Source organism: Oncorhynchus mykiss, chromosome 28 (assembly GCF_013265735.2).
Source record: "Oncorhynchus mykiss isolate Arlee chromosome 28, USDA_OmykA_1.1, whole genome shotgun sequence".
Classification (NCBI taxonomy): Eukaryota; Metazoa; Chordata; class Actinopteri; order Salmoniformes; family Salmonidae; genus Oncorhynchus; species Oncorhynchus mykiss.
In genome coordinates, this window is record NC_048592.1 from 36,105,523 (window position 1) to 36,120,109 (window position 14,587).

Sequence of the window (14,587 nt, forward strand, 5' to 3'; positions counted from 1 at the left end):
GTGTAGTAAATAGTTTAGCTTTTATTTTCATAGAATTGTATTCGTTTTTTTCCCTGTAAAGCACATTTTATTTTAATATTTGTATCCCAGAAAACCTAGTCCTTGCCGATGGCAAGCATACCCATAACATGATGCTGCCACCACTATGCTTGAAAATATGAAGAGGGGTACTCAGCAAACAATGCTTTCTATTGAGGACAAAAAGCTAATTTCTTTGCAGTATTACTTTAGTGCCTTTTTGCAAACAGGATGTATGTTTTGGAGTATTTGTATTATGTACAGGCTTCCTTCTTTTCACTAATTTATGTTAATATTGTAGAGTAACTGCAATGTGGGTGATTACTCCTTAGTTATCTCCTGTCCCAGCCATTAAACGCTAACTTTTTTTTTATCCCCATTGGCCTCTTGGTGAAATCCCTGAGCGGTTTCCTTCCTCTCCGGCAACTGGGTTAGGAAGGGCACCTGTATCTTTGTAGTGGCTGGATGTATTGATACACCCTCCAAAGTGTAATTAATAACTTCAACATGCTCAAAGGGATTTTTTTTTTTTTACTTAACTAGGCAAGTCAGTTAAGAACACATTCTTATTTACAACAACAGCCTAGGAACAGTGGGTTAACTGCCTTGTTCTGGGGCAGAACGACAGATTTTTACCTTGTCAGCTCGAGGATTTGATCAAGCAACCTTTCAGTTACTGGCCCAACACTCTAACCACTAGGCTACTTGCCAGCCCAATGTCAGCTATTTTTTTACCCATCTTCCCAATGGTTCTTTGCGAACCATTGGAAAACTTCCCTGGTCTTTGTGGTTGAATCTGTGCTTGAAATTCCCTGCTCGACTGAGGGACCTGTGGGGTACAGAGATGGGGTAGTCATTTAAAAATCAATTTAAAACCTCTACAACCTCATGCTAATCACATTAGCCTACGTTAGCTCAACCGTTCCGTGAGGGGACTGATCCCGTAGAGGTTCAACACTATTGTTATAGCGATTACATGCAGCTTATGTGACTTGTTAAGCAGTTTTACTCCTGAACATTTCATCTTTTTCATTTTTTTATTAATTTGTAAACATTTCTAAAAACATAACTTTGTTGGTTATTGTGTGTAGATCAGTGACACAATTTTATCAATTTTAAATGTTGTAACACCACAAAATGTGGGAAAAGTCAAGGGGTGTGAATACTTTCTGAAGATACTGTATTCAGGAAAGTTGACCGTGCGCTCTACCTCCGCTTCAAAAGAACACGTTTGTCATTGGTTGTAAGTGTTTTATCGTCTGGAAAAATGGATCTGAAAGTGATCCAAAAAATAGATCTGGTTATCGTTCTCCACTTTTTTTTGTAGTTATCGTTGTAGTCTGAACGATCCTGGTCACTCGAATTAGAAAGATTTTAGTTTATCTTTAAAGCTTTCGTCCTTGGTGTAGACGGTCCTTTAGACAAGTTGTAAATGCAACAAGTACTGATATTGTATCATATAATAGCACTCACAGCTTTTAAAGAAAACAAACATGTTGATATTTATGGTCTGTTTTCATGTACAGTATTTGAGAGGAAAATGTGTATAAAACCCATATAAACTGTATTTACACAGTTAAAAAATATGTTTTGTTGGCATTAATTCTATTACACAACTTCTGATATATCACATGCATTACTTTTGTTTTCCTACTAGTAGCCTAGTACAATTAAATGGCCAGTTAATTGATATTTAAATTCTCACAAGACATTTTATTGGCTGATTGATGTCACCCTGTTCATCATATGCATGTTGCCACGGTTACATCAGCAGATAGCATAGGGGCACTCAAGACCACTCTGAAGATAATTTGACGTGAAATGAACTTTGCCAAGCACTGAGGTTAGTCAGTCATTTTGGCCAATTGGTAGTGAAAATTGGTGCTTCAGTATTGTCATGCCAACACAGAGGGCGATATTCTTCACAGGTCAGCAACAGCTGTCTTAAAGGGGCACTCACTCCGTCCCTTTTCTCAACATCATCTCCAGCTCTACGCCAAAGTGTGTAAACTGCGTGTTTCTATGTTTTGTAGTCGAGAAGATAGAAGAAGATAGGAATTTCCGATGACGTCATCCGGAGACATTGACGTCATCAACTGGTGTAGGTCATGTGATTTAAAACCCACTATGAGCAGGAAAGGTTCCTTTACTTCCACACTTTAACCTACACTCGTATTATGTTGGTTAAAGAGATCTCACTGTATCCATTTTATAATTGTATTAGTAGTACAGAAGAAATTATGTTAACTCCAAAAATTGATCTTGGAAAGTGTAAAGCCTCGTGAGAAAAGTACAATTAAATCGGGTTTTTTTTTTTACGATGTAACGGGACATAAATAATGGTGATCCATTACAAGTCTCTCTCTGAGGGCTGAGTGGTTTGTGGTTTAATAGTAATGGAGTGGAATTTAATCACACACACACACACACACACACACACACACACACACCACACCACACCACACACACACACACACACACACACACACACACACACACACACACACACACACACACACACACACACACAAACTTGGTGACGGAGGACTCTCACAGCAAGTGAAATTGCCCTGCACATACAAAATAGTCATTAATAGACACACACGTAAACAAAGCATGCGCACCAATCCAATGCACTGTGAGGTTATTTTATACCTGTGAGAGACCAGTCCCAATAACAGCCAACACTTGATAAACCCTGTTTCCATTGAGGCCAGTCCTCCTACACTTCCTCAAAACAACCATTTGTGTGTGTGGGATGTGTGTGGTCATTGTCTTGGTGTACACATTCATTTTCTTATTTTCTCCCTTCCCACAGGAGTCATAGAACTCAACACAGCGAGATCTCACAGTACTGGGAATAATCACTATTTACCTCAAGTTCATTCCTAGGTGTGTTTTTTTTTTCTTGGTGTACGATTGAACACGACAGTATGACCACGTATGGATAATAACTGTTGTGTCCTTTTTTTCTTCCCCTTGTGCTATCGAGTCTTCCCTTGGGAGTTAAAAGCTTACCAATTAATCCCACGCTCTTTCTCTCTCACATACAGTTACACACATGCACACACATTCTGAACCCAACCTTATATATAGTTGCCCTCTTTAGTTTTCATCAATCCTATGTGCATCACTCATTTGCCAAAGGAGAACCTCTCAGATCACTGGTGTGATCTGCCGAAACCAATATCAACATCCTTAACAGAGAGATTCATAGGCAAACCTCTTTCATTTTGTTTCTTTATAAAAAAACATTTTTTTTAAGTACACGACTTTGTCCGAACGACTATCAGATTCCATAGTCTTGCATGCGGAGAAGAAAACAACGAATGAACATGTAGAGGTGAGTCTCTTGTAATCTTATAATGTGTATGATGCTAACACATTACTCTATGAAGCCTTTTTTTACATACAGCTTGTGACTAAGTATAGTCACCTGTCAATTCCCTTGGCTATGCTACCAGTCTTAATCTCAATGGCAGTTAGCGTGCTAACATGTCTTGCATCCCAAATGACTATTTCTAAGGCTGGGATTCAATCATTTGCAGATAGTTAATTTCCGGATAGCGCTTTCAGAAGTGCATTTGATTTACACAGCAGACGGAGGGAGTTGACACTTGATATGAAATTTGTCAGTCTGGTTGCATGCACTGGACAACTTCTCAGCTAGGTTTGCTGTCGAAACACTATGTTACTGAAGAACTAGAACTATTTGTCCCTGTAGGAGAACCCTCTTAAAAAGGTTCTAGGTAAAAAAAACATTTTGGGTTAGAGTGTAGATGAAACCAAAGTGAGTCCCATAAAGGTGAACCACAGGCAGCGCAGGTTATGTTTTTCAGCTGTCCCCATAGGAGAACTATTTTTGGTTCCAGGTACAACCCTTTCGGGTTCCATGTAGAACCCTCTGTAGAAAGAGTTCCGCGTGGAACCCAATGAGGCTTTTACCTGGCACGTGGAACCCAAAAGGATTCTACCGGGAACCTAAAGCATTCTACATGCAACCAAAAAGGGTTCTTCAAAAGGTTCCCCCATGGGGACAGCCGAAGAATCCTTTAAAGTTCTAGATATCACCTTTTTTTTCCTAAGACTGTGGCAGTCCTTTGAGAAAAAGTTGCTGAGTGCCTAAAATCCTTCTGGACCTACGAACCTAGGAATCTTGACCTCAGGTACACAAAAGCCTGTACTTGCCTGGGGATCAAACATTCACCAGCCATTCAAGGGTTTACGATAAACCCTGATGTGGCAAAAAAAAAAAAGTAAATTGCATTGTTTTGTTGGACAGTTTGTAAGGCAAAAAGAAACCAAGGAAATTGTGAAAATATATGTGTGATTTAAACACCTATTGAGCTTTTGAGGAGATGTCCATGCATTAACTCATGCTCAATGGTAAACCAAGTGCTCACCCCTTTCCTGTTTGGTACGGTAAGTAAAAAGCTGTGACGCTGAGAATTCACATCTATAATTATATTTCTATAGTTCTATTTTGATTCATGTCGGAGACTATCAGGATCTCTATTGGTTATAAATTATAGTGACTCTGAACTTCTGTGATTAACTTTTCAGATTTATAAATTCCTTCCAGAGTCACTCCGTTAGATTTATTCTCTCTCTGGCTTCCCTGTTTTACCCTAATTACAAGAAAGTGTATAGAAACCAAATAACTGGTGGCCTTTATAAGAAACATATAAATGGAGGAGATTGAGGTCTTCATTATACTATCATATGTTAGTATCTATGGACGACCCACATTAGCATGCAAAGCTAACCAGGATCTGAGAGGAACAGAGAAACATTCCCAGCCAGAGACAAAGAATTGTGACATTTTATCTGGGTTAAACATCCCCTCCACAGACATATATTTGTATGAATTTTCCAGCCAAGAAGTACCGCTTGAGCCAATGGTTTTCCGTGAGAATATGAACGTCATTCTTCTTCTGCCATGCTGAATTGCACCGCTCCTCGTCTTTTCAAGTTTTCAAAAAAAAAAACAAAAAAAAAACACGCTGGAGAATGTGACGACATGCTATTAAAACATGCACGTTTTGGAATCTGCTTTCTTACCCTGCGCATGTATCTAAAAAAAAAAAGTAACTTGGCAACATAGATGAGTAATTAGTATACCGTAAAACATGAAATATTGACCATGCCTCTGCCATTGGTTTTATAGTGCGGTTACGGATTGGAAATGGTGAATAGCCTGATTATAGACAAAGCCTTCTGGATGTCCATGTAAGTGTTGTGGGTTTGGATAATGCCTGTTGTTGTGGTTGTGGTGATAGGCCTACACGGGAGATAAGTTATTATACCATCGATTGTTTTTGAGGCTGAAGAAAAACACTGTTATAGTTCAGGCGATATGTCCAAATTGTGGGTGGAATCGTTCACTTTTTCGTAAAAGCATGAAACTTGGCACACACACACACAGTTTGGGGCCCTGAACATTTTCAAAAAATGGAGCTATTAAAAAAAAAAAAAGCAGCCACTGTGGTAGCCATTTTTCTATTCCGCCATATCCGGACAATGTAATTTCCTTCAATCGATTACATTTCATGCCCACATCTGGATTGTGTTACTCAATGAACTGGTTTTAAATTATTTTGAGATGATTTGGGCATGAAATGTAATACATGCTAAACGGGGAAGATGTACATGGGGTTAGATGGGGAAGGGGTCTGGAAATGCTAATATTGCTCATTGTGGTCAAGTTTATAACTGTTGACGATGTTAAGTCTTTCCCTTTGGTCACACATATTATCTAATGGAGCACCATGCCCTGACCACATTGCCCTGAGTGGCACCAGCTTGGCTCTGTCTATTACCATGGAAACCGCTCTCACGGTTTAAGATTGTCCCTCATTATCACTGTTTGCGTTGGATTGACGCTCTTGTGTTGGACCGATGTGTGTGTGTGTGTGTGTTTAGGTTATGACATTGATTTATGTAATCATGGCCACTCTTTACAAGGTGAGAGAGGAGACAAACTGGTCTTTAACTAGTCAGTCAGTCATGACATCCATAAACATAGAACCCTAGATAGGCTGATGTCATAGAGCCCCCCCCCCCCCCCCCCCATCCCCTCCCCTAACCCTCCCCCACTGGGCAAATCATAATTTTTGAATCATCATTTTTTTCCCCCACATCATTTCAACCAAAAATTCTATGTGGAAAACTGAATCAATGTGGATTACTGAATCAATGTGGATTACTGAATCAATGTGGATTACTGAATCAATCTGGATTACTGAATCAATCTGGATTACTGATTGGATTTGCAAAAAGGTCATCAACGTAAGGGATTATTAATATTTTTTCAACATTTAACATAAATTCAATGACAAGGTGACCATGTTTGGTTGATTTCACATTGAATTCACATTAGTTGGCAATTCAATCAATAGTGTAAATCAAAACTAGACGTAGAACTGATGTCTGTTCCCAGTGGGCCTATACATCAGAATGGCACAATTTGTCAGTGATTTTAAAATATTGGGAATGTCAACTAGAACTAGAATTCTGATATAACTGATATATGTGTGATATGTGATGACATCAGCAGTGTTTATTATTGTTTATTATAGTAATCAAAAAAATACAATCGGAAAAACCAATTTAGTAAACTGGAATTAAATAATTAAGGAAAACGTTTTAAAAACTAAAACTATACTAAAATATTATTTTTGATTGCAAAACTACCCAAAAATTTGGGTTTTCGAGCTTCTGATTCTGGGGGGTAAATGCAATGCTGCCAGTAAATGTTTCAAATAAGCCTAGCATGTGTATCACTGTTACTACCTATCACCAGAGAGGAAGAGGTGAAGCGAGAGGATGTGTCCCCGCAAGATAAGAGGTGTATGAGAGTGTCAAATTATGCGAGGCTTATTTGATTAGATAGAGAGTAATGTTTAGGTTGTTACACATTTACTGATATAAGTGGCATAAGTGGCGTTCGGGAAAACTGTAGTTCACACGCGTATCTGCCCTCTCATTGGCTAGAATAGCTTGTCTCCTTCCGCCTGGCTTCCATCTTTGAGGACATGTATTTTTGGTTAGAGCGGATACTTGAACATCTTGTCAATATAATAGATATGTTTGCTATCACTAGCTAACAACCGGGAAGAAATCTGTCAGAGACAGTAGAGAAAGAGAGAGACCCGTAAAAAAAAATCTGATTGTGGCGGGGCCTCTGGTCTGCTTGTTGCCCTCGCCCTGCGGAGGGGGTACCCCAGAGCAGTACCTCTCACAGGCATTTTTTTTCCTGGTCGGGGCAGGGGCAATAAGCAGACAATGGTTGCATTCCACTGCTCAGACACTGCATGCATCAACCAATGGCTGCGTGCCACGTCATTGACTGTGTCATCGACTGACAGATTGCTATAACATATGATGAGGTTAGCTGATACTTAAATACTCATCCAGGCGTTGTAGAATCTGTCAGGTAGTCAGCAACGTCTATGCTCTGGAATGCGGCCTAAGATTGATTTATAATTGAAACCAAACCAAACCTATATCATCTTATTACTGCCCCACAGTGGCATGAAGTGACATCCACAAACGACTCTAGCCATAGGCCTTCAACACATTAATGGCTCCTAGCTTCCCACACATATAGGCTACTTTATATCCCTAACACTAAAACTGAAACTAAATAATATAAAAAACGAAATATAAATGTTTTTTTTTTAATCAAACTAAATAAAAACGAGTAAATCAATTCTGAAAACAAAACAGAATTTCAAATAAAAATCTAAACCTATGGAAACAAATATAAAAATCACCAAACTATAATAACCTTGTTTTGGACCAGTGAACAAATAGGCCTGTCACATTGAGTTGACATTTGCTATGCTCAGTTGGACTTTTTTGGGGGGGGGGGGGGGGTCAGAAAGTTCAATGGCTTGCACAGCCCTATAGGCGTCAAGTCATATTTAATTAAAGTGCATTCATTTCAAGTGTTGAGTCAAAAAACACGTAAGATCATTGAAAAATGTATCACATTGATGTTATGTACCTAGGTGTTTTACATGATGGCATCCATTTTAGTGACCGAATGTTTCTTGTGTGTGTCATTTTTTAAATTTTTTAAAGATTGCTTGTTCTCAGCTGCTTCACCTGTTATATAAAAAAAAAAAGAATGAATTAAAGTTTGTTGTTATATCTTTGAGTAATAGTTTTTAACTATTTCAAATCACGTTTTTTTTTTTCATTGTATATGATTTACAGTTTGTTTTCTCGTGGGATAGAATCAGGATCTACTAATGCATAGAACCTTGTTCACATTTTGTAAATGTGTAGGTCATTGTCAGATTGTGAATAGCGGCTGTAGAGAGTGTCTTTCGGCATGTGTGTCACTGTGTCATGTTTCACACTGTGTTAAACAATGAGTGTGTGTGTGCGTGTGTGTGTGTGTGTGTGTGTGTGTGTGTGTGTGTGTGTGTGTGTGTGTGTGTGTGTGTGTGTGTGTGTGTGTGTGTGTGCGTGCGTGCGTGCGTGCGTGTGTGTGTGTGTGTGTGTGTGTGTGTGTGTGAGAGAGAGTCCCTTATTGTCGAGTCATCTCCCACGGTCACATGCTTGTCAGAGGGCTAGAGGAGGAAACCCAATCGAGGGGAATGGAAGTTGGGGGAGGGTTTGAAACATTAGTTGGTACTCAATGGTTGCGGTGTAGAGTGTGTGTGTGTCAGGGCAGAGTGTGTGCTTGTGTTAGGGGGTGTGCAGAGCCAAGCCAGTAATACAGAACCAACCAGTCTCCCTCGCTCTCTCCTGCTCTGCTTCTCTCTTCATCCCTTACACACACACCCGGCCTCTTCCTCTCCCTTACACACATAATCCCTCTCCCTCTCCCTCTCTCACACACTCCCTCTCCCTCTCCCTCTCACACACACTCCCTCTCCCTCTCTCACACACACTCCCTCTCCCTCTCCCTTACATTCACCACTCCCCTCTCCCTCTTCTCTGTGTTCTCTCCTTGCCTGTCTGAATTCACAGTGGGTTTTGACTCTGCACTACGATGTCTGCAGTTGCAGGAAGCTCTCTGCAGTGAGCACGCCGAGGTAAGCTCTGTCGGGCTCTCTCTCTCTCTCTCACACACACACACACACACACACACATACACACACACACACACACACACACACACACACACACACACACACACACACACACACACACACACACACACACACACGCACACACACACTCTCACACTCCCTCTGTTTTGCGGCAGTCGTGTTCATTGTCTCCACTCACCTTGATTACGGTGTTGACTGCAAGCTCACAGACACACAGTAACAGACTTCACTCACTTACTTCTGTGACTGTCAGTTAAAAAGAAGAAGTGTTATACGTTAACTGTAGTATTGTGAATGTTTTTCTAGTAGAGATTTGCTCCAGGTTATGCTTGTTATGCTGCGGTTGAAGCCCCTTGCTGTGCCTACACTTACCAGGAGAGTTGCTCTGGATAAATTAAATGATTTAAATGTATACATGTATACCTTCTTCCCTTAAAACTCTGCTGTCTTTCTCAGTTTGGGTTTCGGTGACCCTTGTCAAGAAGAAGAAATGTCCTCTGTCCTTTGTAAACGCAAGCCTCTAATAAGCAGTTGTAATGTTATCATGTCTCATAGGGAGACACAGAGGAGGTTTTGTTAGAGTTTGGCGTGTCATTGTGTGTGAATCTGTCGCGCATGCAAGGAATTGGGGAGGGGGGGGGGGGGGGGGGTCCCCTATCTGTTGAGTGAAGTGAAAGAAAAATAAGAAAAAATGGGAAGTGTTCCAGCATTTTTGTGACTGTTTCCTGTTGGACTGTAAAACAGAATTCTCTCCGGTTTGAACCTATGAGCTCCAGCTGAGTAGCTTGATTCTGCATTAACTTTTTCATTGAGTGAGGAGGTTGTTTTTTTCCTCTCTCTGCCATTAACACACACAACATGTACTGAGGGGGATGCGATGAAAAATCATGTCCTTATGCAGCTTTCAGTTTGTACTGAGCTCTCAATGTAGTCTTTGTCTTGTGAGGTAACACCTGTCTCTTTCGTTTCTATACATTTTCCACCAATCCCTCTATTTGTCTCTCTTTCTCTCTTTGAGAGGAGAGGAATGATAAGGTCTTGAGTTACAGATGGTGTCTAACCTATGATATCGGCCATTTACGGAGACTTCAACGTTACACCTGTGTAAAGCCACATTGTGTCTTACTTCAGCAAAGGGAAATCGTTGTGGATGATAATGACCAAATCAAATCAAATGTTATTTGTCACATGCGCCGAATACAACAGGTGCAGTAGACCTTACAGTGAAATGCCGAATACAACAGGTGTAGTAGACCTTACAGTGAAATGCTGAATACAACAGGTGTAGTAGACCTTACAGTGAAATGCCGAATACAACAGGTGTAGTAGACATTACAGTGAAATGCTGAATACAACAGGTGTAGTAGACCTTACAGTGAAATGCCGAATACAACAGGTGTAGTAGACCTTACAGTGAAATGCTGAATACAACAGGTGTAGTAGACCTTACAGTGAAATGCCGAATACAACAGGTGTAGTAGACATTACAGTGAAATGCTGAATGCAACAGGTGTAGTAGACCTTACAGTGAAATGCTGAATACAACAGGTGTAGTAGACCTTACAGTGAAATGCCGAATACAACAGGTGTAGTAGACATTACAGTGAAATGCTGAATACAACAGGTGTAGTAGACATTACAGTGAAATGCTGAATACAACAGGTGTAGTAGACCTTACAGTGAAATGCCGAATACAACAGGTGTAGTAGACATTACAGTGAAATGCTGAATACAACAGGTGTAGTAGACCTTACAGTGAAATGCCGAATACAACAGGTGTAGTAGACCTTACAGTGAAATGCTGAATACAACAGGTGTAGTAGACCTTACAGTGAAATGCCGAATACAACAGGTGTAGTAGACATTACAGTGAAATGCTGAATACAACAGGTGTAGTAGACCTTACAGTGAAATGCTGAATACAACAGGTGTAGTAGACCTTACAGTGAAATGCTGAATACAACAGGTGCTGTAGACCTTACAGTGAAATGCTGAATACAACAGGTGCAGTGGGCCTTACAGTGAAATGCTTACTGACAAACCCTTAACCAAAAATACAGTTTTAATTTAAAAAAATACCTGCTAAGTAAAAAGAAAATGTGTGGGGTCACCGGTCAGTTGAGGCAATTGAGGGAATATGTACATGTAGGTATAGTTATTAAAGTGACTATGCATAGATAATAAACACAGAGTAGCAGCAGCGTAGAAGGGGGCAAATAGTCTGGGTAGCCATTTGATTAGTTGTTCAGGAGTCTTATGGCTTTGGGGGTAGAAGATGTTTAGGAGCCTCTTGGACCTAGACTTGGCGCTCCGGTACCGCTTGCCATGCGGTAGCAGAGAGAACAGTCTATGACTTGGGTGGCTGGAGTCATTGACCATTTTTAGGGCCTTCCTCTGACACTGTCTGGTATAGAGGTCCTGGATGGCAAGAAGGTTGGCCCCAGTGATGTACTGGGCCGTACGCACTACCCTCTGTAGTGCCTTGCGGTCGGAGGCCGAGCAGTTGCCATACCAGCCAGTAATGCAACCCGTCAGGATGCTCTCGATGGTGCAGCTGTAGAACTTTTTGAGGATCTGAGGAACCATGCCAAATCTTTTCAATCTCCTGAGGAGGAATAGGTTTTGTCGTGCCCTCTTCAGGACTGTCTTGGTGTGCTTGGACCATGTTAGTTTGTAGGTGATGTGGACACCAAGGAACTTGCCGCTCTCCACCTGCTCCACTGCAGCCCCGTTGATGGGAATGGAGGTGTGCTCGGTCCTCCTTTTCCTGTAGTCCACAATCATCTCCATTTTCTTGGCACCACACGGCCAGGTCTCTGACCTCCTCCCTATAGGCTGTCTGGTCATTGTCGGTGATCAGTGTCATCAGCAAACTGTTGTGTCATCGGCAAACTTAATGATGGTTTTGGAGTCGTGCCTGGCCATGCAGTCATGAGTCAACAGGGAGTACAGGAGGGGACTGAGCACGCAACCCTTAGGGGCCCCTGTGTTAAGGATCAGTGTGGTGGATGTGTTGTTACACCTACCCTTACCACCTGGGGGCAGCCCGTCAACAAGTCCAGGATCCAGTTGCAGAGGGAGGTGTTTAGTCCCAGGGTTCGTAGCTTATGGATGAGCTTTGAGGGCACTATGGTGTTGAACGCTGAGCTGTAGTCAATGAATAACATTCTCACATAGGTGTTCCTTTTGTCCATGTGTGAAAGGGCAGTGTGCAGTGCAATAGAGATTGCATCATCTGTGGATCTGTTAGGGTTGTAGGCAAATTGGAGTGGGTTAAGGGTTTCTTGATAATGATGTTGATGTGAGCCATGACCAGCCTTTCAAAGCACTTCATGGCTACAGACGTGAGTGCTACGGGTCGGTCGTCATTCAGGCAAGTTACCTTGGTGTTCTTGGGCACAGGGACAATGGTGGTCTGCTTGAAACATGTTGGTATTAGACTCAGACATGGAGAAGTCGTCCAGTCGTCCGGAACAGCTGATGCTCTCATGCATGTTTCAGTGTTACTTGCCTCAAAGTGAGTATAGAAGTAATTCAGCTCATCTGGTATGCTCGTGTCACTTCCCTTTCTAGTCTATAGACATACTAGCGTCTAGCCACTAATTTTTGAAAATACAAACCTCTTGTCTTACAAAGTTAATCCTGCCGTTATAGAATGTGCTCAAATTTGAGATTTTTTGTTTGTGTGACCTAGGCTGTATTTTCAGTGTCTTACAGTAGGAGTGCTGATCTAGAATCAGGTCTCTCCCCCTGTCCATGTAATTCGGATCTAAAGGGCAAAACTGGACCAGCATTCCACCTCTGAGACACTTTGAGAACATCGGCCTAGGTTAAACAAACCCCCCAAAAATGCAATTTTAAGCATATTTTATAAGGGCAAGATTTATTTTATACATTAAGTACTTATGTAAATAAGGTATTTCATTTCCAAAAAAACATGTTTTTTTGCTTTGTCGTCATGTGGTATTGTGTGTAGATGGATGAGGGGGAAAACAAATGTCATCAATTTTAGAATAAGGTTGTAACATAACAAAACGTAGAAAAAGTTTTAGGGTCCGAATGCACTGTAGCCCTATTGGCGCTGATCAAAAGTAATGTACTCTATAGGAAATAAGGGGCAGTTTGGGATCCAGCCCAAGTAATTATAGAGGGCAAGCTAGGCCAGTCAGCTAGCTCTGATCAACTTTGAACAAACCCGGCAATGTCAATTGCTCAAGATGGTGGGAATAAAATGTTCTGCTGACCTTATGAGGTCATGACCTTATTTCCAAAATGCCCTAGTGGTTGCCAACACTATTGAACTCTATTTTGACTGGATGATGATGGGCAATGGTATAGACCAGAGAAACACTTTGTACGAACGAGAATGAAACGAATGGAGCGGATAGACTTTCTAAGAGTGGTTCTCATCTGCAACCATCAAAGCAGTTACGCTTTTCAATCCATTGCGCCCATATTTAGGCCATTTTACATTCGCATCAGAGTGCCTGAATATTAGATGTGGTTTGCTGCTGAGTCACTGTCCTCTGTTACCTTGAGTCATACCGGTAAAGGAGAGGAGCTGGGGAGAAGAGCACAAAAATATATTATTCTGCAGGTTGCTATTTTCACTTCTCTTTTGTACGCAGGTGTCATACATACTGAAATATATATGGTAATATACATGCTATTTAGTTTAATATAAGCCTACTCAGGTGTCATACATACTGAAATATATATGGTAATATACATGCTATTTAGTTAAATATAAGCCTACTCAGGTGTCATACATACTGAAATATATATGGTAATATACATGCTATTTAGTTGAATATAAGCCTACTCAGGTGTCATACATACTGAAATATATATGGTAATATACATGCTATTTAGTTGAATATAAGCCTACTCAGGTGTCATACATACTGAAATATATATGGTAATATACATGCTATTTAGTTGAATATAAGCCTACTCAGGTGTCATACATACTGAAATATATATGGTAATATACATGCTATTTAGTTGAATATAAGCCTACTCAGGTGTCATACATACTGAAATATATATGGTAATATATATGCTATTTAGTTGAATATAAGCCTACTCAGGTGTCATACATACTGAAATATATATGGTAATATACATGCTATTTAGTTGAATATAAGCCTACTCAGGTGTCATACATACTGAAATATATATGGCAATATACATGCTATTTAGTTGAATATAAGCCTACTCAGGTGTCATACATACTGAAATATATATGGTAATATACATGCTATTTAGTTGAATATAAGCCTACTCAGGTGTCATACATACTGAAATATATATGGTAATATACATGCTATTTAGTTGAATATAAGCCTACTCAGGTGTCATACATACTGAAATATATGTGGTAATATATATGCTATTTAGTTGAATATAAGCCTACTCAGGTGTCATAAATACTGAAATATATATGGTAATATACATGCTATTTAGTTGAATATAAGCCTACTCAGGTGTCATAAATACTGAAA

General features: G+C 40.4%; 1 protein-coding gene across 4 annotated transcripts in view; it reads left to right on the forward strand.

Annotated features, from left to right (window-relative positions):
* The first annotated feature begins 3,103 nt into the window (after nucleotides 1-3,103).
* LOC110509101 (anion exchange protein 2) overlaps nucleotides 3,104-14,587 on the forward strand; it is a 69,455-nt gene continuing 57,971 nt past the window's right edge. Inside the window, exons 1-2 of one of the 4 annotated variants that reach the window (XM_036966170.1) lie at nucleotides 3,104-3,361; nucleotides 9,001-9,065. The gene's annotated coding sequence lies outside the window, so the exon portion shown is untranslated. Of the gene's footprint in view, nucleotides 3,362-8,882; nucleotides 9,066-14,587 lie in introns of those variants that run through there. The other 3 variants (XM_036966169.1, XM_036966172.1, XM_036966168.1) reach the window with 3 other exon arrangements.